Source organism: Monodelphis domestica, chromosome 8, assembly GCF_027887165.1.
Source record: "Monodelphis domestica isolate mMonDom1 chromosome 8, mMonDom1.pri, whole genome shotgun sequence".
NCBI lineage: Eukaryota > Metazoa > Chordata > Mammalia > Didelphimorphia > Didelphidae > Monodelphis > Monodelphis domestica.
In genome coordinates, this window is record NC_077234.1 from 109,625,704 (window position 1) to 109,650,201 (window position 24,498).

Below are 24,498 nucleotides of genomic sequence, written 5' to 3' on the forward strand. Positions count from 1 at the left end.
CCACTTGGCCTTTGTTTCCTTTGATGATATTGAATCATCCTCTTTCTCCAATTCCCTCTAATCTCTGTTCTGGACCTTTTTCTTATTTCTCTCTACAGTATTTCTCTTTAGGATTCCTTTGGAACATTTAAGTTCTAGTTTTTTATCTGCATCCACTGGCTATAGCTGATGGTAGATGGATGTGAGATCCCTTACAGGGCTGATGAAACCAAACAAGGTAACATGTAAAGGACTTTGAAAATATAAAAGCACTTTAGAAGTGTTTTTATTGTCATTATCATCACCTTCATCATAGTCAATAATAATAATAAGAAGCACTATTACTGAGGCTCTTTGCTTCTGATGGTTCAGGGTATCTTCCTTGGGGCAGTGGTCAGAAACTGTGTGGCTGGCACTCCATAAGGATGGCCCTTCCTTCCATTTGGCAAGAATAATTATAGCTGTTGAGGGCAAGTAAAGCTGAATTGGTATGCTTTAAGGTATGCTCCTACCCCCTACTGAGTTTTGAAACGCTCTTTTTTTGTTACTTTTAAATGTGATGAGAATAGATTGTGTTTCTTTAGTGATTTCTCTCAGCTTGGCAGCAGAATGGACTCTACTATTTATTGGGTCAATTCTAGCTCTGCTATCTGTGTTTGTATTAAAAGGTTAATTGTTTTACACCTACACATGTCTGTTCTTGATTCTCTAAGAGAGAAAAGCAGTCATAATGAGAACAGCATTTCTTTTCTAATGTCTTTTGCTGTACTGAGTACACGGCTTTGCTTATTATATATTTTTTTAAAGCATAACTCGCTGATTCTGATTGGAGTGAATATTGCCATTCTGGCAGGGGATGGTGTCTGGTTGTGTTAACTGCTTGTTTTTGAAACCCTTGAAGATATTGGTCAGTTTCTTTGTTTATTCTGGGCTACCAGATAGTGATTCCTTACTTTCAAAGGGCAGCCTTTAATGAGCACCCTGTGGCTTTTTTGATGTTACCCACCTACAGTCTTTGGCAATGTGAGGAATCATCTATTTTCATTTGCGGCAACATTTGTACCTAGTCCTTTTTTTTTTTAATAACTCTCCCTTTGGAACACAGAAAACCCAATTTTATAGCAATGTTCTTTGTGTTCCCATCTGTACGCATCCTAATAGCTAGGATGGAAATATTCTTGGAAGCATAATCGTTTTTCACCCTATAGGTATTTGGGAAAGGCCCTGGTGTCTTTGCTGGTGATATCTCAGAAAACTGCCTTTATGAGCAATATTCCTCTGAGGTACCCCAAATGAATTCATATCTGCATAAGGAACCTGGAAATGATAGGGCTTTGTAGAGAAGATGAAAGTAGAAAGAAATATTCCCTAAAGCAAGAGCTAATAGAATCAAATTTAGTCTCTGTTCTAGGTATATCTGAATGACAGCTGCAAATTGAACCAATCTATACAGCACTTCCTTCTAATGCACACTGATGAAGAACAGATTCTGAGATCCTGATTTGGTTTTAGTGAAAGTAGATGTCCAATCAATTTTCTGACACTACTCTTCTCTATTTACTAACTACAGCTTTTAAAAGAGGAAGTTATTTCCTGTCCTTTTTTTCCCCTTCAGGTTTCATAATCAGGAATACATATGAATTTTGGACCAATGGAGTTCTTTATCTGGCTCATGAAACTATAAATTAATGGAATTAGCCTTTGCTTAATCCAGCCAGGAGGCAGAGAGACAGAGGGATTAGGTAGGAATGGAAACCTTTGAAGAGGGAAGCCAGGTCTAGGTTGAGCAAGATCCATTGCCAGCTGCTAACTGTGGTCATTCAGGGTTAGTGTGGAAAGTCTAAAAGGGGAGCCAAGTTTTCTGGCTGTTTTCTCTGCAAGAATGTCTGACTGTGGGTGGAAGAGAAATGGAGGGAATTAAGGTGTCAGATTTGAGGGACATAACGAGATAAGATAGGGATTGAGTTGATCATAATAGGGCAACTTGTAAAGGACAGCCAGCTACACACATACACACCCAGGTAGAGACACAGGCATAGATATTGATAGACATCCATGCAGACAGCTGTAGACATAGTTACATATACACACATATATGGATATATAAACATACAGATGTTATATATGTATAATATATGTGTATATATTATAAATATAATATATAGTATGTATATTATACACTAGTGCCCTGTTGGCAAAGCTATGGCACCTGTGCAGATCCGGCACTCAGGGAGCTGCTCTGCTCCCTCTCTTCCCAGGGTCTGAGGACCTTTTTTATATGCCCTACTCCTCTGTCCAGTGCCCAAAGCAAGCACTTTCTCCCTCAGCTCTCTCTGCTAACCTGGGCACTCCCAGACAGCTTGAATTTCCCCTCTGAGCACTCGAACTGGGAAAAGGTTCCCCAACTCTGTACTAGTGTATAGTGTCTATACTTTAATGGGAAAAGGATAGAGATAGGATAAGATTTAAGAGAAATGGAAGACTGTCTTTAACTCAAGGGAAAGGATCTTAGCAGGCAGAAGGCAGAGGAGGAACAGTTTGAAAGTGACAAGTGCTAGAGTGAGTGACTTCCTGAAGGAAGCTTTGTTTTTCCTGTCCGGAAGGGTGGAGGAAAGGTGGGCTTGTTAGAGTTTATCTACCTCAACCTGACTGTGGAAAGGGAGAAAAGCCTAAATCATCTTTGGAGGTTCTCTGTTTGACTGGGAAACATCTAGAAAAGGATCTGATCATATCTGCTGTGCTTTCCAGAAGGTTTTTATCTAAAAATCCTGTCAGATAGGCTTTGAGGTTTTACCTCGGGGGTCAGACCCCCTGGGGTGAACTTAGCCCTTTGAGAGAAATCCTAAAGATTTTGGAGACAGCTGTTGAACTAAATCTAACCAACTACTGAGGGTCATTGATAGATAGCTTAGTCAGCTTTTGGGGAACACCTAGATAGAAATAGGGAGCTGGTAGGTGAGCTGGAAGACCAGAAGACTCCCTCTTGTGATGGACATAGAGGAATATAGGGTGAATAGCTAGATCCCTTAGAATTAGGAACCCCTTGTTCTGATCCTCAGTTTGTATCCTCTCTTAAAATAAGAGATACTGATTTTATACATCAATTGTTTCCAAGGCATTTGCACAACTGGCCCATTGAGAGAAAGTGATTCTATTTCACTCTCACTAATAAGAGGTTATAATACCCAGAGATCATGGCTGGGTATTCAGTGGGGGTCCCTAAGTGGAAACTACTCTATCCATTTTGGGTCTCTCCCCCATTATATCTTTTAAAATACATTATATATAACATATACATAGGGATTATAATAGTGTAAAAAAAGCTGAAATGATGAAGCAGAGCAAGAAAATTAATAAATGGGAACTGAATAGCTGCCTGTTTGGTGTGCCAGGCTACATCCTAGAGAAGGCTGATAGTTAATGTGGGAATATAAAAAAAGAGCCATTTTCAAGCTTCTTTTTGGCATGATGGGATGGAAGTTTTAGTCACTTTCTTACTTAATTCCAAAACTCTTTCCAGAATTTTGGGACTACTTTACAATTTTAATGGCAGTGTGCTAGTGAAGCTGATTTTTCACTTCCTACATCGACCATTCTAATCTCTCAAATTACTTTTCCATTTATTTTTTATTTTCTTTATTATGTGTTTATCATGTGTCTATTTTGTACATGCATATATTGACCCACTTATAGAATGTACATTATTTGAGGAAAGGAGTTATTTCTCATCTTTGTACCTATAGCCTCTAGAGTAGTGGCTGGAGCATAGTAGGTCATTGATTGGTTATTTGATCTGAGACACATGGGAAAAATATGCAAGTCCTAGGTACTAATATTGGCCATATTGACTCTTATAACATCCTCTTATAAATAAAAATTGAGCTGGGGGCTATCCTATCAGATTTATGTCTTTATTGGTAAAGAGAGAGTGATTGATAGAGAGAGCCAGACAGACAGAGAGCCAGACAAAGATAGAGATAGATAGATAGATAGAGAGAGAGAGAGAGAGAGAGAGAGAGAGAGAGAGAGAGAGAGAGAGAGAGAGAGAGAGAGAGAGAGAGAGCTGTGGCTCTCAGGCTTCCTGGATCTGATACTTCATTTTGCTGGATGGCTGAGGCCCATGAATTTGTCAGAGACCCCCAGGTAAGATAAGATGGAGCCTGGACAGCCTGAGAGCCAAACTCAGCTTCCTGTCCTACTTTTAAAACCCATTTTGTTTCACCTCCGTGGTCACTTTGTGCTGGCTCTGCCACATTGTTACTCTGAATGCCTACCATCACTGGGAACCCAGCAGTCTCAGTTACCCTGTCACTTTGTGACTCCTCAGTCCCACTACCAGGGTGAGCAGGATCTAAGCTGGAATGGAGGCCCCCCAGGCATTATGCTTCACACAATCCTCAGATAATAGAAATGAAGCAAGTCCTGAAATTGAGCTGAAATGTCTGGCTCATCTAAGCCCATAGAAGTCACAGAGCTGGCTTCAAATGGAAATACAGTGTGTAGAACCTAATACTTGATAAGCAGAGCAGGAGAGAGTGCTTAAAAATAGTTCTGATCAATTCTTTAAATAAATCTTCTTTTCTCTAAAGTTTCTTTCTTTTTTTCATTTTCCATTTAATTCTTTCTGTGAGAATTTCTTTTTTTTTCCTGGCTGCTCAAGTGAAATGGCAAGACACTTTTAGAAAAGGAAAATAAGGTTCTTCAGAAAGACCTAACGAAATTGAATTGCTGTTGAGCAAAAAAGAGTTTTTGGTCAGTTTCTATGAAAACTTCTTGATTTTGAACTTTGCACACATACATGCATAGACAATATGTAGACAAACACCATTATCTTCCAAAAGCATGTTGGCAAAATGTGAAGATATATTTATAAGGTAATCCAGAGTGAAGTATAGAAAATCACAGGACCCTCACAACAGAGCCAGATAATCTTCTTTATAATGGTTGCAGACTCTAGCAACCTAAGGGTATGGTATAATGAGATACAAACTAACTTTGGGGAATTTCATCAGCTATTTGATATCAAGTGATCTCATTTTCTCCTCAACTCATTGCATTACGCTTTGATATTGAAATAGAAATAGTGTGTTGAATCACATATTTTGACTTCCTTTAATATTAGATATTTCCAAATATTCTCCAATTATTATCATATCACATCCCCTTGAAGCAGGTTGGGATTATTATCTTCAGAAGGTGCTTCGGTTTCAACCAAATGAGATATTTGACATGCTGAAAGGTTAAAAGACTTAAATATGGCCCCAGATTAAGTTACTGTCAGACAAGGGACAGGAATTCTGATTTTTCTGGGTGTGAATGCTTTTCAGCTTTTATCTTTGTTCAATGAGTTGAAGTATAGCAAGGAACAATGCACAAGGAGTCAGGAGACTAAGGATGTAATTCATTTTCTATCGTTCAATCTTCGACTAAATATGAAGTGTTATACTGGAATTTAAAAACAACAACTTCACAAGTACAAAATAGGGGAGGTCTGGCTAAATAGTAGTTCCTTAGAAAAATACCTGAAAGTTCAGTATGAGACCACATATATGTGCCAGCCTGAACCAAAAACTAATGCAATATTGCATTGCATTAAGAAAAGAATAGTGTATAGGACAGTGGAATTGGGAAGACAGCTGGGTGGAGCAATGGCCCTGGAGTTAGGAAGAATTGAGTTCGAGTCTGACCCCAGACATTTATTAGCAGTTTGACTCTGGGCATGTTAATTAATCTCAATCTGCTCCAGTTTCCTTAACAATAAAATGGGGGCATAATAACACCTATGATTAATATGAGGACTAAGTGATAATATCTATAAACTGTTTAGCATAATGTCTGATAAAGGAGCTGAATAAATGCTGATTCCCTTCCCTTGTACTCTGTCTCCGTCAGACTACTTATTGCTATAGAGTATTATATTGGGATTTGAGCACTGTTTTTTAGGAAAAAAGCATTAATAAACCAAGGAACGAGCAACAAAGTGGTGAAAACATTTTATAATTAGTGTTGTTGAAGGAACCTAAGTTGTTCGACTTGAAGAAGAGAAGATGCACGGAGGACACAATAGCCACCTTTAAATATTTGAAGGGCTGTCCTGTGGAAGAAAGCTAGACTTGTTCTAGTAGGGTCTAGGGAACAGAACTAGGAGGAGGGTTAGAAGCTGCAGAGATAAATTTAGGTCTGATATAAGGAAAAGTTTCCTAATAATTAAACATCTAAATATGGAATGGGCTGTGTCAGGAAGTCTTCAGGCAAAGGCTGATGCTCCTTTGTTGGGTATAATATGGGAGAGATTCTTGTTAAACTACAAGTTGGACTAAGTGACCTCTGATACTGTTCATGGAAGTGGGCAGTGATAGAAGGTGGGTAGTGATAGAAGAGGGACCCTTGTGTTTTGGAGTCGTGTATTTTTTACCAGTTAGTAGTAGGTGAGCATAAATTGCAAAATCTGTATTATTAATTATTTACATTAGGCTTGTACTGTTCTGTATTATTAATCGCCTATAGTCTTATATTATTCTGTATTTACATTAGTTTTGTACTGTTCTGTATTATTAATCACCTATAGTGGTCTTGTACTGTTCTGTACCCTTCCTATGTTTCCCAACTAGATAAGGACATTCCAGGAGGATAGCAAGACATCTCCTATGCTGACAAATGATGGCAAGGGGGACAATGAAGGGAACACAAGAAATGCGTGCTAAAGATACTGACAATTCAGGGGAATCCCCCAAACTCATGTATGCTCCCATTCTCTTTTTGGTGTCCTTAAGTTCATCTATACCTGGATTTGTACCATCCTCCTTTATGCCCATTTCTGGGTTTTTCTGCCTCAAACACCCTAGAATGCTTAGGGGTGGCCTGTTCCAGTAAAAAGGTGAAAATTTCCCTGGAATGGGAGGGGACAAACCCTGAGACTTTTAATAAATATGCAAACCCTGATCCACAGCTTGGGCCATTTCATCAGCCTTCGGGTCATTCCATCAGTCTAGGTCACCTTTTAGAGACTGAGTGCACAAACTGCAACCCTTATACTGCATGTGAGCCCCATGCCTAACCTCAGACAGGGGAGGGACAAAGCGCTCCCATAGGGCTGCTGGGAAGAGGGGTGGGTGATGTGAGAAATGTCCTCAGGCACATGTGGAGAGGAGGAGGGGATCAGCCCAGTCCCACATCCTTCTGACTTTCTAGTAATAAACTCCAGTGATCTCTGTGCTGGGGTGATAGTATGTGTGCCCATGGAGAGAGTGCTGAATTGCCCCTCTGGCACACGTGCCATAGGTTTGCCACCACAGTGGGACATTTCTTCACTCTAAATTTCTTCTTTAAATAAAAACTTTCATACCTCTGGGCCGAAGAGTTTTGAAACTCCAATTCTTTGAGATACTTTTATAAGTTTTGGTGTGTTTTCCCACAATACTGTGACTTATTGTCAAGATTTGAGTAAATAATTCAGCTTCTCTTGGCCTCAGATATTTTATCTGTAAAATGGGAACAATGATACCTTGGCTAACAATTCAAGAGACAAGACCATTTCCTCCCAAAGATCTATGATTCTAATTCTCATCAATTTGTGTCAATGCACATGTGGAAGAACCAGTGACTTCCAGAGTCCTTTTTTGCTGCTATTCGGTCAGTCATATTTGAGTCTTCATGACCTCATTGCCCATAGCACGCCAATGCTGTCTATGGGGTTTCTTGGCAAAGATACTAGAGTGCCACCCCACCCCCCATTTCCTCCTCCAGTAGATTGAGGCAAACAGAAATTATGGGATTTGGGTAACACAGCTAGTAAATGTCTGAGGCTAGAGGCTCAGTACTATATCCACTGAGTCACCTAGCTGCCTCCCCTTGCCAGAAATCTTTGCAAACCTTAAAAAAAAACAAACACCTAGAATTAATTTGAGTGTTTGTTTTCACTGTAGAAATGGATTGGTCAGGGTAACCATGAACAACTGTGTCCTTCCAATATATTTTATGCTACCTGATAAAACAGTTGATAACAAGATGTTAAAATGTTGCCCCTTTTGGACTTTGAATGGTTGCATATATAGCTTAGACACTGAGTAATCTGTTTACAGATTTTAAAGACTTTGAAGCTGAAAGCGACCTATTTATCTTGTAAAAGAGAACAAAGACTCTGATGGGCCAGAGTAAAAGTGTAAAGAAGTATGGAGATAGGAAAAATTTTTTTATTAATGTGATGGAATTCCACATGGTGAAGCCATTGACTGACTAAATGCTCAGCCATGGTCCTGGTGACCTTAAGGAGAGTAAACAAACATTGAGAAGGAAGTCACTTCTGGTAGTTGAGAAGGGAGCCTGCAACTGAAGAAGTACACAGTTTCTGAGAGGAAATCACTTTTTGTCTTTTTCTTTGTATTTTATGGTGCTGCAAGAAGAGGTGAGGGGGATTTTTCTTCTCATATCTTCCATCCCCTCCAATGGCAATTGCATCTTGCCATAGAGCAACTCTTTCAACAGCTCTACCCAGAAGAGATCGGGTCCAAAGAGTTCAGTTGCAGAGCCATGTCAAGCGGCAGAGAGACCCAAGCATCCTAGCACAGTGGCCTGCCCAACATATATACTGCATTCAAGGGGAGCAGGGGAAGGATACCATGAGAAGAGAAAAGATATTGGGACCCTGTAGTGCCAGTGGTATGAGCTACATCCCTATATAAATAACTCTTTATTAATGAACATTGTGTACATATTCTTCATTTCTTTTGATATATTTGTGGTAGAGCTCCAGAAGTGTGGGGCAAATATTTTGTTACCAGTGTAAATGCTTTGCTATTTCCATCAATCAATAAACATTTTTTAAATCCCTGCCCTCAAGGAACTCACATTTTAGTAGGGGAGACAATGAACAACATATACAAATAAGCTATACAAGGTAAATTTAAAAAATAATAATTAAGAGAGGAAAGGCAATTGAATTAAGAGGGGATGGAAAAGGCTGTCTGGAGAAGATTGAATTTTAGCTGAGACTTACAGGAAGCCAGGAAATCAAGGTAGTGATGAGAAGGGCAAGGATTACAGGCATGGGGGTTAGACAGAAAAATTATTCAGAGCCAAGAGATAGTGCATCTTATTCTTTGGTTGTTGTCTTTTGTACCTGAAGAGGACCAAAATGACATCATAGTGATGTTTTTTTGACTTGGACATAATTGGGCTTAAGTGAGGTAGAATTGCACAAAGTCATCAATCTCATGCTCTCTTCCAGAATCATTAAGGTCCAGTGGCCATACAAAAATCACGATGACTAGCAATGACTCAGAAAGCAGTGGATGACTTTGACTTGTTCTATCTATGCCTAATCAAGCTTTAAGTGTTTCACTGGGTCAACTTCTGCTGCCTTCATGGCTAACTTCATTGAGGAGAGGGTGATCAACAGTGTCAAAAATCTTTGCTTTTAGAAAAGCTTCAATCTGCTTTAACCTTCCTACCATGATGGTTAACTGGGGTGAGACCACTGTACATGATACAGCTTCTTGGAGACACAGGTGAGAGCTGGTTGACAAATGGAAGCCAAAGGAAGAAAGGAGCCTTAAAAAGGGCTTGACAAGTTCTCACACCAGAGGAACTGGTCTTCTTTGAATACCCTGTACCTGCTCTCTTGTTCCTAGAACAGCAAAGAGGTCAGTGTCCTAGGATTGAAGAGGATATGATGGAGTATAAAGTTTAAGAAGACTGGAAAGGTAGGAGAGAGCTAGGTTATAAAGAGCTTCAAATGCCAAGCAGAAGATTTTGTATTTGATCCTGGAGGAGAAACCATTGGCATTTACTGAGTGGAGGGTGGGTAACATGGTTGAACCTATGCTTCAGGAATATTACTTTGGTGCCTGAATGGAGGATGAATTAGAGTGGAGAGACTGGAGGCAGACAAAACCACCAGTAGGCTATTATAATAATCTAGGTATGAGAAGATGAGGGGCCTTCACTAGAGTGGTGACAGTGTCTTAGGTGAGACAGTGCAAAGGTGAAATTGTTAAGTCTTGTCAACAAACTGGATATGGGAGGATAAGAGATAGTGAGGAGTTGATAGTTGATAATGCCTATAAATTGTCACATTGTTATAACTTTTTTTAAACCCTTACCTTTTGTCTTAGACTCATTACAAAGTGTCGTTTGGAAGGCAGAAGATTAATAAGAGTTAAACAATTGGGGCTGAGTGACTTGGCCAGAGTCACACAGCTAGGAAAGGTCTGAGTCCAGATTTGAACCCAATTCTTCCCAACTCTAAGTCTGGAACTCTGTCCACTGAGTTACCTAGCTGCCCCCAACAATTGTCTTTCTAAGTATAGCCAAGTTGTATGCTTCTTTTTCATATGGGAAATAACAAGGGTCCTCCAGTGGATAGTCCAAAATCCCACATTCCCTGGTTCCCAGTCTAGTGAGCTATCTGACAAACTATTTCTGCAGTACTACAATATTTCAGAAGAATTATGATTTCACCAAATGCAGAGGAAAATCAGGTCCTTATTAAATGTTTTACTTGGTTGCTGTGGCCAAAAATAATCATTACCTGGTGGTCATCCTTTTGATGATGATCATCTCAGCATTTAGCCAGTTTGGTCTTCAGATAACAATCTGTCTCTAGATTCACACTTGAAACATTTCCAGCTTTAGAGGATATATGAGAGTTTGTGATATGTTAGTATAGCTTTCCAAAACCCAAGGTCACCTTTGCATCACAGCAGCCATTTATTAAAGCACCATTTCCTTTAATTCCTTACTTTATAATGTTTCGCTGGTGTTGGCTGTTTCCAGTATAATGAATTCAGTGAGTTGGTTAGGCAAGAAGTATTTATTAGATGCTTACTGTGCTGGTCTCTACAGATACAAAGAATGACAGAATTTGGTCCCTGCTCTCAAGGAGCTCACATTCTAATTCACACCTAATGAGAATTATGCTAAACATTTATATTTTCTCCCATTTTAATATCTTATCACTTGTCATTATCATTTTTTATGGTCCACACATAATTTCCTTGCTTTTGGAGACTCCTAGCAGAGATGCTCCTTCCATTGTTGCAGATAATAGTAACTGTTCTTCAATTTAATATTAGAGAGTTATTTGAGGCATTAAGGGGGGGAAATGACTTGTCCTTGTGTTAGACTTTGCATTTATTCTTGTTAAATATTAGAGTACTTAAGCATTTGAATTCCAATAATGGCATTGCTATAGGAATTTGGCTTAGTAGAGCTGGACCCCAAATCAGGAAGAGCTGAGTTCAAGTTCCATTTCTTTCATATCTAGCTGTGTGACTCTGGATAGGTAATTTACCTACTTAGTATCTCAAATAACTCTCTGAAATTATATTTAGGGGGTCTAGCACACATAGCTGAGTTTCCATAAGCAATGTTTATGGAAAGGTCTAGTAGTTCTGAGGATTTAACCAAAGAGGAGATGGCAAGTACAAGATTTCAGAGAGTAAGATTTGTCATCTTATCAGGATGATTATAGTTGATCCCTCTTTGTTCATTGAAGTGATGAGTGACAAGTCTGCCACACAGTGTAGGGTAAGGGAATCCTAGAAGGGCCCAGACAAATGACTGATATAAATAGGCAGTGGAATCAGGTATTTTAGGTTCTTTCCCTTGATGGTGGGGATTGGGATAGGAGTTTATTTTCAGTAGGGCTGGAAGGGTGAAAGGGAATGGAGGTGTTGATAGGAATAGTGGAGGTAAGAAAAGATCCTGCTGGGGCCTGAGATGGAGGAAAGGGTACCTTGGTGACTCTTCCACTGGTACCACCCAGTAGAATTTGAGGGAGGGATAAATTAGGGGAAAAAGAGTTTCCCACTACTTAGTCTATTCTGCCCTTTGGCACCCAAGTGGAACTTGCAAATGTAACTAAAAAGGGTTTTCATCCCAAAAGGCATGGGGAAGGGGAAAATTTCCTATGGATATCCATAGCCAGTATAAGGAGAAGAATAACAAAAGAGGCATCCAGAAGTTCATAGGAAGCAGATTCCCAAAAAGGAGTTACTGACAAAATCCAAATTCTTTAATGCTGTACAGAGATACACAAAATGTGAGCAACAAGCAAGAGGAACTATAAATCACAGAAGGAACAAAATTTAACTCTCACTGAGATTTGGTGGAATTAGATGTTTTGCCTGGACTATAGCTCAGGAGAGGAGATCTATAAGAGTATATTTTATTCAAAGGAATCAAAAGAAATAAAAAGGAAGGCATAAAGTCATATGCATATATTATTTATTTTTTTTTCATGTTAAGAAATCCAGAAACCAAAACGAGGAAGCACAGTGTTGAGCATTTTGGTGAAAATTAACACAGACAGGAACAGAAACAATACTGTCATCTGGCTGAAGTGCAAGATAACTGAACAAAAAGAAGATAGATGAGTACCATGTCAAAAGCCTGCCATGGAGAAGGCATGCTCTAGTACTGAAAAGAAATGAAAAGCAATGTAGTTAATAAATTCTTGAATTGCTTCAATGTTAACCTAATTCTTCAAAAGACAGAGGAAACAACAAGGGGGAATTCTTTCAGTATCTGAATAACAACAAGGGGGAATTCTTTCTGTATTTGAATCTCACCAAAAATGGGGAATTGAATGATGGGAAACTTTAGGGAGAAGTGACTCTTAGAATTTAGAATACAGAATTTATAATATAGAAGGAAAAGCTAGGCATTAATAATTTGACACTAGTTTGGAGAGAATAGATTTCTAAGGGTTCAGAGAGAGTATAGGGAGATTATATCCCAGGAACTAAAATGCTGAAGAAGCAAATCCAAGAGAGATGGGGAGTTTTCAAAAATGAGATTCTTGAGACATGAAGAGAAATAATTTTGAGGAGACAAAAACAGGAATTGTTTAAAGGGACTGATATAGACACACAGGGAACTCACTAAATTTTTTAGGTTTTTAAACTTAAAGAAGATGGAAGCAAAGAGGTAATGAGTGAAAAATAGTGTCAAGAGTTCTAATGCTCCCATGTAAAAATAAAGCAAGTTTTTTTTTTTTTAGCTAGATTGGGTAAAAGAGGAGACTCAGGAGGGCCATTGTTCTGAGTGATGGACACACTGATAATTGGAGTGAAGATAGAATTGCTTCAGTCAAATTTTATTTCTAGAGCCCAGGGAATCATGGCACCCTTTATGATGATCATCCCTGTTCCTCACCCATTCCCTACAGTTGTAATCTAGGGGACCAATTCTAGTGGAGAGATCTGGAAAATTGTTTTGCAGGAGCTGTTTCCCCTGCCTCCTCAGAAGCCACAATTAATAAAAAAACTAGAGAAGAAAGTCCTCACCTCCAAATTCTCACCTCAAATTGTTCGGAAATTAAACATTGTATTAATAGAGATTATATTAAAGGTCATTTTACTATCTACTTTGTAATCATAGCCACAGAGTCATGAAGCCTTTCCATCTGACTTAATAATGAAACTTGTACACATTGTGTTCCCCCTAGTACAGTGATGGGCAACCTTTTGAGCTTGATGTGTAAAAAATTTGCCAAAAAACTGAGCATAATTCAGGTGGTGTGACACTTCCAGAAAAAAAAACCCATAATTTCATGACATTTATAGTTTAAATAAAAATGTATTATTGTAATATATTTAATAAACCCAAAATGAATTATTTAACCTACCTGCTTAGTGACTTCTTTGTTCATCTGACAGTCAGTTTCATTCATTGGTCTTGATATTATTTAACTTATGTGGGGTGCTGCGAACTAAGATAAGTGAGGGGGAATTCTTTAACCTGCTTATTAGTGCCTCTTTTTGTTGCTGAATTTAATTGGCTAAATCTTCAATTGAAGGTTGATATTTTGTACACTTCAAACCCAAGCAAGCTATACTAACTTCAACTGTCAATCTGTTTCTTTTTGTTGGTTTTGATATTATTTAATGTTGAGAATAAGGTCTCATAAAAGTATGTAGAGGGAAAAATTGTGAGTAAAGCCATTGCTATATTTTTTCAGGGTGCTAAAAGTGTCTGGTAATTGGTTCCTGGCACTCCTCTACTTGTGTGGGCTAGAGCTGCCCAGTCTTCCACTGATCTAGCCCCTCCCATTCCCTCCCTAGCCAGCTGGCCCAGGGGGCTTGGAGAGCCAGCCTGCCTGCCTATGCATGCTCCTCCTCTCCGTTCCAGAAGCCCCATTTGCCCCAGCCTCCTGGCACATACCACCTCTTGCCTCCGGCCCTCACAGCCAGCACATAGAGCATGCTTCTTCCCCACCCCCTGCCAGGATGAGGCATTGCCATGGCCAAGGCTGCGTGCATGCAGCTCTCTGGGCAGCTCCAGGGCCCTGAGGTGCATTGAACCTTCATGCGGCTTGTGTCATCAAAACATGTCATAGGTTCACCATCACGGCCCTAGTAAAACATGAGGTCCTTGAGGGCAGATTCTTGTTTTTCAATTTGCAGCCTAAGCAAAACACTTTGTACATAATAAGTGTGTAAAGTGATTTTTTAATTCATTAATTCACCATTCATTTATTCATGGCAAGAAAACACTTACCTGTCCTTAAGGAATTCCAATCATTGTATCCCTCATAAGCTATATCTTATTGTAATGAAAGTATTGTAAGAATTATTTCTATTCCACTAACAGTGATCTGTGAAAGAGAATGTGGAGAATGGGAGAAGTATTGTGGGCAACATATTTTAATTGCTTTCAAAACAGAGAAAAGAATGGAGCCTGAAAATTATGGGCTATCATCTCATACCTATCAGATTGTATAAACAATAAAAGGACAAAATGACAAATGTTGAAGAGGATGTGGAAAAATAAGAACACTAATACATTGTTGGTAGAACTGTGAACTGATCCTACTATTGTAGAAAGTAATCTGGAATTGTATTTGAAGAGTTATAAAAATATATATACCTTTTGACCAACAATACTACTATTGGGTTTATTTCCTTAAGGTGATTGAGGAAAAAGGAAAAGAAACTCTTATATTCTATAATATTTATAGTAGCTCCCTTTGTGGTAGCAAAGAACTGAATATTGAAGGGATGCCCATCAATTGAGGAATGGAGAAAAAAGTTTTGGCATATGATTGTGGTGGAATATTACTGCACTGTAAGAAATTACAAACAAGTTAATTTTGGAAAAAACATCGAAAGGCAGATGAAATTATGAAGAATTAAACAAGCACAATCCAGAGAACATAATATACAGAAACAGAAGTATTCTTTGAAGAATGACTTGTGTAGGTCTACCTCCAGAGAAAGAACTGATAAAAAGAAATAGTAAGACATAGTTTTATATATACATATCTTTTTTTTTTTATCATCAAATGATGTCTTCTTTTCGGGCGGTAAAGAGGGAAGGACTTAACTAAATATCTTAATATTTAAAATTTTACAAATAAAGAAATAAATAAAAAATAAGGTAAGATTAGTATACAATTGTAATCCTACAGATATAGTTTATTAGATTTTAGTCAAGCATTTGATAATGCTTATTTGATATTCTTGTGGAAAACATGGACATATGTGAGTAAGGTGAAAGTCCAATAACGTGGCTTCAAAATTGGTTAAAAGGTGGACTCATATAGAGTTGATTAACAACTTGATGTCAACTTAGAATGAGATCCCTAGGGGAGTGCCCCAATGATCTGTGCCTGGCTTTGTATTTGTTTAACATTTCTAACAATGATTTTAAAATAAAGATGTTGTGCTTAATGCATTTGCAGACATGCAACACATATTTTAGGACATCAAATAGATCTTGACAGTCTAGAACTAATTCTAATAAAATGAAAATGGTTGGGATAAATGTAGAGTCTTAGAGTTGGGTTGAAAATCAGTGTCTCAAGTAAAAGCTGTGGGAGTCATGGCTAGACAAAATTCTACCCGAATAAAAGGTTTTTTTTCTTTTTTTTAAATTTTATAGTATTTTATTTGATCATTTTCATGCATTATCCATTAAAGACAAAGATCATTTTCTTTTCCTCCCCCCAACCCCTATAGCCGTCGTGTGATTCCACTGGGTATCACATGTGTTCTTGATTCGAACCCATTGCCATGTTGTTAATATTTGCATTAGAGTGTTTGTTTAGAGTCTCTCCTCTGTCATGTCTCCTCAACTGCTGTAGTCAGGCAGTTGCTTTTCCTTGGTGTTTCTACTCCCACAGTTTGTCCTTTGCTTATGGATAGTGTCCCGAATAAAAGTTTTAATAGATTGTATACTCAATATTAGTCACAGTGAGATTTTACAGACAAAAGATCTAAAGCACATGTGGGCGTGAGACTTTTTATATTGTCTATAAGCCTTAAATGCCTTTGATTTTTTAGATCTTAGTCTGTTTTTCCAACATATTTTTTGCCATCTTTTCCTCAGAACACCATTGTATTGAAGCCACTGAATATTATATGTTTCCTTTGGAGGACCTTAGTGATTTCTTCATAGACTTTTCTGAATTGACTAAGTTCCCATCTTTGACAATTAACCAAAGAAGACAACCCACCCTCCCCCTTTTCATATTTTTTTATATCAAACTCTTTGGATGGTACACAGTTGGGACATCTAGGATCTTTGGGGGCCCATACCACAAGTTATATTCATTTTAGAGTTTTTAAAATCCATTCCAGTTCAATTGTAAAGTGAGTTCACTCCTAAACCACAGTTTTTCTCCTATTGTTTTTTCTCTTCTTTTGGGGGTAGTGGAGTGGGAAGGTTGTACAGATGGTGGGAAACCCATTCCATTTTCTTCCATTTTCCTAACAGTTCATTTCTCACTTATTACTAGAGGGAGCTCCTTAATTTTACAGCCAGAGTAATTAATATAAAACGTTGTTGTTTGCCAGAGAAAAGATGGTTGTAACTTCTGGATCACAATCAACGTGACTCATTTAAAAAATGCCTTCTCATTAAAGATACTGTGCTAAAGTTGCCCAGCAGGGGCTGATTTATACCTTTTTTAATGAACAACTTTCAAAAAGATTTCAAGTTTATGTAATGTGTTAAAAAGTTTACAAAGTGCTTTCCTCACAACAACATTGTGAGCTAAATTATGCAAGTATTAATGTCCCCTTTTTACAGGTGAGGAAAAAGGCTCAGGGACATAAATAGCAAACGTCTTTGGGGGAATTCAAATCCCAAACTCCTGATTACAGATGTAATACACCTATTTTAACACTTTGTCACATTGCTTCCTTCAGATGTATCTTCAAAGAGAGTATCTGCTCCTTTCCATCCCTACCCCAAAGACACACTTAAACTCAATTCCCATCATCTAATAGAAGAGCAAAGCTACCAGGTAAATACAGTGTTAAATTCCTTGAGTAATTATATTGACAATAACTCCCTTGTTACATTGTTTTAAGTCTACAAAGGGCTTTCCCTACAACCTCCCTATGAATTCGGTAGGAAAAAAGTACAGAATAATTACTTTAACTGTCAAAAAGTTACAGTGCTGGAGGCTCCAAGCCATGCCTGGAGATGGAAGTGCTGGATTCAAATGTCACCTCACACACTTCCTAGCTGGGTGACCCTGGGCAAACCAATTGGTTCTAAGACAGAAGGTAAGGGTTTGGAAAAAAAAGTTATAGTGCCAGCCTTTATTTGTTATTGCCTTCAATTTGTCTAATGGTCCATCCTTTCCGTCCCAGTCTTTTCTCACAATTAAAAGTAGAGTACTTTCTTTTAAATGTTTTGGACTAGGAAAGGGAATTGTTACCAATGGCAAGACCCAAGACAGTAGATGATCACACTGATGAACAGGATTTCCCGTTAAAACATTGCCTGTACGGAAGTTCGTTCTTATTAGGCATTTACAAAACCTCTCTTGTTTTCCCCTTGCATTGTAATTAGCATAATTAGAGTTTATGTGTAAAGTACTATATGTATGGTGAAGGTTTTCAGGGTATCAAGAATTCGAAATTGTTTCACACAAAATGATTCCTTTTTGTATTGTATTTGGCAGAGCTTCTTGGGGGAGGGGGAGGGTCCCACGATCAGGACAGCATTTTGGGGTGTGGAATTATAGTATCTTCTTGCTGGACTTGTCATCTGTTTTCCTGGGTTGGCTAGGTGCAGTGTTGATACAGTAATGAAATATGTCCGCTTGAGATTATAAAATGACTGTTTTTCTGGGAGCCTGATGAGAACAAGAAGAACAGCGTGGCACGCTAGTCTAGCCCAGGGAGCACGAATGTAAATAAAGAGAAAAGAAACAGGTTTCCTGGTATAGATGGCAGCTACCTTATGGGGATTGGTTTCTGCCTGCTCCAGCATGTGTTATGTTTGAGAGTGGCAGTCTGGGCTGCAGAGTCGCTTCTCAGAGGCCCCTAAAGAGTTACTCAGAGAACAGAGAGGTAGACACACGCTGGATCTGCCTCAAAAGGGAAAAATACATCCACAATGTGTGCTAATTTGTCTCTGTGTACTTTCCATTTGCAACATCAGATATCTGTATCCATCGCCCATACAGCTCCACTTCCATCACATCGTGCTACTTTGTAAAGATTATGTTTGGTGCTGGCCAGGGCTGAGTCTCCTGACTAGAAATGTTCTGCTCAGAAAGCAGAATCTGTGGACGGTAGCCAAGTACCTTTCTGGCCTTTTAGCAAATCGCCTTTTTCAAATGGAGTTGAAGTTCATCTAGAGAGGCCCCCGCGATTCTAGATCGTTTTTTAATTGATGTGCTCAGCCTAGTCATGCTTTACTTACAAGTGAAATTGAACCAAGTGACCACACACAGCATGTTGTCTTTTCTGTGAATGTGCTAGCCCACCCCCTTCCCTGACCATGCTGGTGCCCTTAATTACACGTAGCCAAATCACAGCTAAATTTAGTTCATAAAAAGTTAAAGTTCGTCTGTGGATTTTTTGTCATCGTGTTATGCTGGATAGTCAAGTACTTTGGAAGGACACACGGATAATTCGAGTGATTAGGTAGAAAGTACTGTGGAGACAAGTTAGTGATGTGTGTTGTATGGAGCACTGAGAGATTTCCTATATCTTGCCATTCCTTCCGAAATGTGTTAGCTGTTGCATGACAGAAAGGAAAGGTCCAGTGAGTTTAACTTTTAATCTGCTTTTACAAAGGTTAAACCTTGGTGATTTCACCACTTACCATGTCCGGAGTTATCCCCCATTTCTTTACTATGGGAAACTGCCTAACTCCTTCCTTCTAAGAAGTATATGAATACACACACACGAATTTATATCCACATAAGTAGATTCAAATACATGTATACCTATGCACATCGTATAATATGTGTATATATAGAGAGACAAACATGTGGATATAAATATAATTTCATATTGATATATGCATATTAAATGTTTGCATGCCTACCTATTTATGTAAATACAAATGATCATGTGGATGAATATATGAATTTATATTATACTTCTATCTTAAGATTTATAGATCCATAGATGACTATAATCTAGAAATATTGGTTTATATGCATATGCATGTATAGAGGCAGTCGTATGTGCATAAATATGACTCTGTAGTAATATAGTCAAATAAGGCACACAGTGCACTAGTATGTATATATATATATATAGAAATATATATATATGTCTGTGAGTATATACCTACAAATGCATAATACTTATAGGCGTAAACACGGACATAGTAGACACCTACTCGCCACAGATGACATTAACTAGAATTTCTTCCAGGGGACTGTGATCTATTCTTCTACCTGGCCTTTCAGAAAGTATTTAAGAAACAATGATTTCTTAGTAGTTTATTTCTTCCAGTTTTCTGACCACCCAAAGAGTTCATATTGGTTCATTAGGTCCAGACAATCTGGAATTCTCTTGGAAATGCTAGTGAAGGAATTAAGGTCAAAGGCAGAGAATGTCCTCATTAATAATCTTTCAAGAAAGGCCTGGGATAATTCTCTGTGAATTTTTCTTCTGGACTTTTAGGTTCCTCTTTTAGCTGTGATTCTACTTTTTCAGAGAGAAGGAGTGAGGCACAGGAATACAACTCGGAGTCCTTTCTTCATTGACTTGAGGTGGGAATGCTCCAGAAAGAATACATTCTGTTTCTGGGCATGAAAACATGAAGTCTAACCCTTCCCAACTACCTAATTGCTCATCTCACTGATGTAATGCTTTTACTCTTTAGGGCTTCTGGTGACTAAGTAGTAGATGCAATATGCAGAATAAACATACTTAAAGTGCATCTTATTTGCATCAAGAATAAGCTGAAGCCAGCTCTGACTTGGGGAAACTGATCATTAAATTTTCATTGTGAGTATCAAGATTTGGTTTACTGCCTTCTTGATCGTCTAAACTTAAGAGTGACTGAGAAAATGATAATAATGTGGCTTAAACAAGAATATGTTGTATGCATGTTCTGCTCAGCCATTTATTAAATATTTACCAGTTCACCATTTTGTGTACATCCATGTGTAAAATCACACACACATATACATATATGTAATCTTATATATATTAATGGATAAAAATAACGTGATAATTTTCTGAGTCACATCTTGCAAGTGATATAATATATTTTTGAAGATACTCAGCAAAATGGCAACACATTTACCAATTAATTTCTCAAAGGCAACTTTAAGCTAGATTCTCAGATAACTACAGAACAAATGTATTTTGTGTTAGAGCTTTAATTAAGGTAGGTTTTGTCCTAGGGCACTGACTTGTGAGGCCACCAACAGAGTTCATTGTCTTAAGGTATGCTTTCTTCACTGCAAACCCTTTCTCTATGGTGTCAGTCTTCATCCCAGGGCACCCTTTGCTTGTTAAGAAATTTTGTGATGTCCCTCTTCTCTAGTAGCTATAATCCAAGCCTCGTTGCCTTTTCTCTTCTCTCTCTCCCTGTCCCTAATTTTTTCAAGGTTCAACAAATGCCAGTTATAGTTGTTTAGTGGTAATAGACACGCACACATACACATGCACATGCACAAAGTCATCTAAGCACATTCAGGAATAATCTGAACAAGCAAATTAAAGACAAAGTTGATAGCAGAGATGCTGAAGGTTATGTTGCTTTTTTAGATTAATAGTTATGTACAATAGTAAAACAAAACAAAACAACCCTCTATATTTACTCCATTTCAATTATAAGAGAAAATAAACCACTGTAAGATAGGGTTAGAAAGCAGCAGGTGAATGGAGAATTTAAACTCACCAATTCATCATCTCTGACCCCAAGATACTGCTATTCATTAGGATTTTCTATTACTGTTGTTTTAAAACTAATTAGAAAACAGTGATCACAACATTTTGGAGCACATACACCTGGCAAATATGTCAATCAAGTACCATATTGTTTGCCTAATATAAGATTTTGTTTATTTTTAATATTAACTAAACTTGATAGAGGCTATTTCTAAAGGAGGGAGGATATCTGGGCATCTATGTGACTTTTCGAATGAACAAGAGAACTCCAGCTTCCTCTGAGCCAGGTAGAAATTCTAATGCCCTAATCAGGGAATAAAGTCTCAAGATGATGGGCCTTTCTCAGGGGTTCATACCTCTGAGAAAGGCAGGGTTACTAAGTCAGCCTTTCATTCACCAACAGTGACTGTCTAAAAAGAAAGCAGTCTGAGATCTCCTGCATGAATTCCCCCAGGGGTCCAGTCCTACAGCCAGTCTCTCCTCAAATGTCTGTCCTCCAGTACAACTCCGAGTCAGAGTTCTTCCATCTATCTTGAATCTCAAATTTCTCTTCTTCTGGCCTCTGGTCCTCTTTTTAAAGATCTTTTTTTCTTGTGTCACCTCCCCTAAATTTCATGTCTACCAATCACAGCAGACGCTCCTCTCAAGGACTGTCCACTCTTTAGTTCCTACCTTCTTTGGTTAGATTATACCTTTCTTGGTTACTTAACATCTTTTTTGGTTAGTTCACCTTTTGTAGCTAGTTAACACCTTTTTGTAGTTAAAATGGGTAGATATACTTCAAATACTCAGTTACCACCTCTTTGTAGGTTAAAATCTAAAAATAGACTGGATTGTAATTCAATCTTCCCAATAAAGTAAGAGCTAAATACCTTCATTGTTAGGATCAGGGGATTACAATTTAATCTAACAATAAAGGAAGAACTAAGAACCTTTGTTTTTATAATAAGGAGATAGCTCAATCCAATCTTCATAGGCTGTTTCTACCTCAAGGTAGAAGACAGATCCCTTCATCTCCTCTCTAGCCATTGCCTTCTACCTAAACTGTGAACTGAAGAGAAATTTGGTTTAAGCCCAGAAGAGACTTGTCAGCAGTGCTGTTAATATCTACCCTTAGGGGAAGATAATTTTGTTATCTGAATTGACTGTATTTCAAACTCTTCAATCAACAAGGTGACTTAGAAATTAGGGAGACCCTAATTTCCCTCTTTCCTCCCAACCTCTTCTTACCCCCTTTCCCCAAAGAATAAAAGGACTGGTTGTGAGATTTTTTATTAGTGGGAAAATCTTCAACTTACCATCTGTGAGAAGATCCTTACCTAGACAGTTGGGAAAGAAACAGGAAGTAGTGTAGGGGAGGGGCTCAAGATTCAGTCTCTTCCTTGCCTTATTTCCTGGTGTAACTTCTCTAAAATTCCCCACCACTATAATTCACCAAGTTTCATTATCTATTACAATATGTATATGTGAGTTGCCTAAATACATAGTCTGGCAAGAGGCTGCATGGATAGATATCATCTGAGATCTAACTCATCTTTATTGAAATTAGGAGAGGGGCTGTGCTTACATTGGTATCATCCTTGCTAGTGGTAACAGACAGATAAGATCTAGGACCACTGGATTGCCACAAAGAGTAATAGACCATTACAAATAATAAATAGTGATCAAGCTCATATGCCCAAGCAAAACAGCATGCAAAAGACAGGGAAATTAATTAGATTAGATTATATCAAAGAAAGTTTTTGTGGCTCAGTTGTTTTTCAGTTTGTTTCTATGTGATTTCATTTGGAGTTTTCTTGGCAAAGATACTGGGAAGGTTTGCGATTTCCTTCTCCCGTTAATATTACAGATGAGGAAATATAGGCAAAGAGTTTTAAATGACTTGCCAATGGTCACACAGCTAAGTGTCTGAGACCAGATTTGAACTTGGGTCTTCCTAACTCTAGTCCTGGTGCTCTCTGTAGTTACCTTATGCCAAAAAATATACAGGATTAAATAAACTCTTCTGCTGAAAGTGAGATAAGATCTCAGCTCAACCTGGAAGAGAAAGTGCAATCCCCCCTAGGAGAGATCCACTCTTAGCAGGCTATAGAGCTGCTAACCCCTGAAATCAAGAAAAATGATGGGGCCAGCTTCTCATTCAAGTATATATTCTGAAGATTCTGGTCCAATATTCAGAAGTCCTGCCATTTAAAGTAGGTTGCTTTTAACTGAAAAAAATGGTCTTTTCTTAAAGTGTTTGCAACCAGCAAAAATTAAGTTCTTATGGTGCTTCCACAATACCATATTCAACATCTAATCAGCCAATGAAAAATCATGTCTTCTGTCTTACAGCACGTCTGTCTTTCAAAGTCCAAGTAGCTCTTACAATAGCAGCAACCTTGCTACCTTTGTAAGATTAACTATGAGAGAAGCCTCGTCTCAGATAAGTCTTTGGGAAACCAGCAAAAGGAAAAACTATAGCCACCTTTGACTTTTGTCTTCCATCCTGTGAGTGCTTTGTTGGTATTAAAAAAGTCCAACATGGCAAATTACATAATCCTGTGGTGTTTTATTAATTGTATCGCTATTGGAGTATTTCTTTTGACTTGTAGGAGAGGGGTCTATGTCCTTGCCTATGTGTTGTCTAATGAGGTAGGAGAAGGAGGGAGGCCCAGAACCACAACACTCAAGTAATTAAACTTACTTGAGACTAGTCTTCATCAATGGCTATTTCCTCCATCAATTGAATAATTCCCAACTAGTTTCCCAGAATTTCCCCACTGTCCACAGACAGATACAAACTAGCAAAAAGCTGGAGGAGGTATCTTTTCTAAAAAATACAAAAATGAGAACTATTTCCCTTGTGCTAGCACTGAAAAGTCTAACCCAGTAGAGAGATATCTGTTAAATAATATCAGATCTCTAATGAGAATATTTTGGTTTGCCTTATTGTCTATGAATATCCTTCTTCCTGTGAACCCAGAATGTCTTCCCAATAGAAATCCTTCTTAGAAAGGCTGAGATAGGTGTCCAGAAGAGTAACAGTGATCAGAAGCGAGATTTGATCTCAAGTCTTCCTGATTCTATCTAGAACTAGTCCTCCATATCCTCTGTCAACTAGCTGCCTTTACATGAAGATATGTCAATGGGCACTAGTCTAATAATAATCATGATAATAATAATAATCACTATCATTTGTTTTAGCACTTACTATATGCCAGCCACTGTGCTTAGCACATTACAATGATAATCTCATTTGGTCCTCACAAAAAACCTGGGAGATAGGTGGTATTATTACCCCCACTTTATGGGTGAGGAAAATGAGGCAAACAGAGATGAAATGACTGGATAAGGGTCACACAGCTAATATATGTCTAAAGTCAGATTTGAATTCATGTCTTCCTGACTCCATTCCTGCTGCTCTACCCACTGTACCATCCAG

At 38.2% G+C, this 24,498-nt stretch overlaps 1 long non-coding RNA gene across 1 annotated transcript in view; it reads left to right on the forward strand.

The window, feature by feature from the left end:
- The window catches only part of LOC103096764 (uncharacterized), a 35,294-nt gene extending 17,634 nt beyond the window's left edge, over positions 1-17,660 (forward strand). Inside the window, exon 3 of the long non-coding RNA XR_001624252.2 lies at positions 17,130-17,660. This is a non-coding gene — a long non-coding RNA (uncharacterized LOC103096764). The remainder of the gene's footprint in view (positions 1-17,129) is intronic.
- Positions 17,661-24,498: the final 6,838 nt, after the last annotated feature.